The following is a 2,529-nucleotide window of genomic DNA, read 5'->3' on the forward strand; positions in this document are numbered from 1 at the left end:
TAAATCCAGTGACAAGTGTTCTTATAAAGGACAGATGAAAAAGACATCCAGAGGAGAAGGCAATGTGAAGACAGAGGCAGAAACTGGAGTGAGGTAGCCGATTCAAGGAATGCCACCAAAAGCTGGAAGAGGCAAGGAAGAATTCTCCCCTAGAGCCTCCAGAGGGAGCACACAGGCAGACATCTTGATTTAGGGCTTCTGTCCTCCAGAATTTTGAGACAATAAATTTCTATGGTTTTAAGCCACCTAGTTTGTGATAATTTGTTGCTGCAGCCACAGGAAACTAATACAGATACTAAAACCAGTGGTGAAGGAATGATGCTTCAGGAGTTTACAGTCTTAAAGTACCCACAAAACATTCATTAATTATAAAAGAAAACATAGCAACTCTTTAGTGGAGATACCTGGCAGTAGCACTTTAACCAAGCCTATTGGGTTCTGGAGTCAAACATAGCTGGTTTGAAGCTCCACTTGCACTCTTATCAATTTATATTAGTTTATATGATTTGGGCAGTTAATGTCATTAAGCCTCAATTTCCTATAAAATGGAAATAATAGTGACCCACATTGTAAGGATATTTTGAAGATTAAATGAGATAAACCATGCAAAGCCCATAGCACAGGACCTAGCACATACGTATTCGATACATATTGGTTATTCTTGCCCACTCACCTGCCCCAGCAAAAGCAGCTGGACTTTATTGCAGGGAAGCTACAGAGGAGCAGGGCAAGTGAAGGTCTCTGCAGGAACTCCCATCACTGAGCAGGATTGCCAGGTCTTAGATCTGTCTGGAAGGCAGGAGAGGATCAGAGTTGTGTCTACGTTGGTCCATCCTGCAGGCTGGAGGCCCAGGCCCTCACTACTTGGAGCCAGGGTAGGAAACGGCCTTTCCTGTTTTCCCCAGGGTCTACAGCAGAGTGTGTACGCTGTGCTCAGAGTTGTTGCAGACCTTCTTGTTGGGCAGGTCAATGTCAAACTGAACTCCTCCCAGCTCATTGACAACCTGAGTGACTGCATTAGAGCAGCCTTCACAGGTCACGTACACAGAGAACTCGTGCTTTGGCATGACTGAGGAAGTGATGACAGTGGCGTTGGTGACGCCTCCCCCGCTCTGCATATTGGTTATTCTGATGAGAAGAGCTATCATCCACAGAGACAGGTGTAAATTTCCTGTAATCTACTCGGGGAGATAAAAGATATCACTCAATGATAGACTTCATGATCAGGCCACACCCCTGTCTTTCCAGCTCATACTTAAACTGTGCTTTATCCCCAGATCTCTTGGTCTCTAGTCATTCAACCTGGCTTCTTCCAGACCCCTATAAGCTAAGCCAGTCACCAGAGTTCAAGAGGTCATCCATATCTGTAGTTAGACCCTTCCTCTACATACAAAATTGATGATCAAGTAAGTTTCTTGAAGTTCTCCTCACTGGGAGGAATGTGACTCATCACTGTCTTTCAGTGACACCTGTGGTTTCCAAAGAATCAGGCTTAAATGCAGCTCTTCTGACTCCATTGCTGTCACCCTGGAGGGTATGATAGGCAAGAGAGAGAGCAGCCAAAGATGACTGGTATGGTCAAGCCTCAGAGAAAATGATAGTGGGACTTACTTCATTTCTGATGTTTTAATTTAATTTCTGATGTTGACCTAAGAGATTGAAATGAGTTCTCCCCTGGCAAAGACAGGGCTTATAGTTCCCCCTCCCAATGCCAGAGGAGAAAGGAAAAATGGAAAATTAAGGCCCCCTCCCTTAACCAACCTACTTCCCACAAAACTTGTCCTTGTATCTTTCTAATTAATGGTTGGTCTATTTGTAACATTGGAATATATAGAGTTACTGACTACATTTCTAATCAGTTAACCCTAAACTCTGCATTTCCCCACAAGCTAATAAACAAGGCTGCCTCAGTGGAGATAGAGTTCCATTACTCCCTCCCCCAAGTGATTGCCTCTATCACCTTAAAACAAGCTGAATCCTGGGCTTCAGTTTCATCAGCAACAGAATGAGGGTGATGAACTACTCCAAGTTTCCTACCAGTTGAAATACTCAGTGATTTTTTAATGGGATGGAAGGAAGGTTGGGAAATGTGGGGAGAGTGTTCATGGACATTTTCTAAGGCATCACTAACTTCTAGTCAATAAACTCAGAAGGAAGTGAAGATGGGAGTGGGGGAGGAGGAAGGGCTCTTTTAAGTGGAGGGTCTCAATTCATCTTGCAACCAAATTGTCTTTGTTTGTTTGTTTCTAGAAAGGAGTATGTAAATGATTAAATGGAATTTCTGAATGGGTATTTTAAAAATACTATTTGTATTTATTCATTCAATAAATATGTATTTAGAGCCTAATATAATGTCAGGAGTAGTGGTAAGTACTGAGGATACAAGGATGAATTAAACACAACTCCTGCCTTTAAGGAACTCATGATCTGTGAGGGAAAGGGGCAAATACACAACGAATTGCAATGCAACAAGATGGTGTTAAATATAATGAATATAATAAGCACCATGGAGCAATTGAAAAGGAAGCA

General features: G+C 42.5%; 1 pseudogene; it reads right to left on the minus strand.

Annotated features, from left to right (window-relative positions):
* Positions 1 to 860: 860 nt before the first annotated feature.
* Positions 861 to 1,103, minus strand: LOC132429165 (copper transport protein ATOX1 pseudogene; annotated as a pseudogene).
* Between the last annotated feature and the right edge of the window lie 1,426 nt (positions 1,104 to 2,529).

This window comes from Delphinus delphis, chromosome 8, assembly GCF_949987515.2.
Source record: "Delphinus delphis chromosome 8, mDelDel1.2, whole genome shotgun sequence".
NCBI lineage: Eukaryota > Metazoa > Chordata > Mammalia > Artiodactyla > Delphinidae > Delphinus > Delphinus delphis.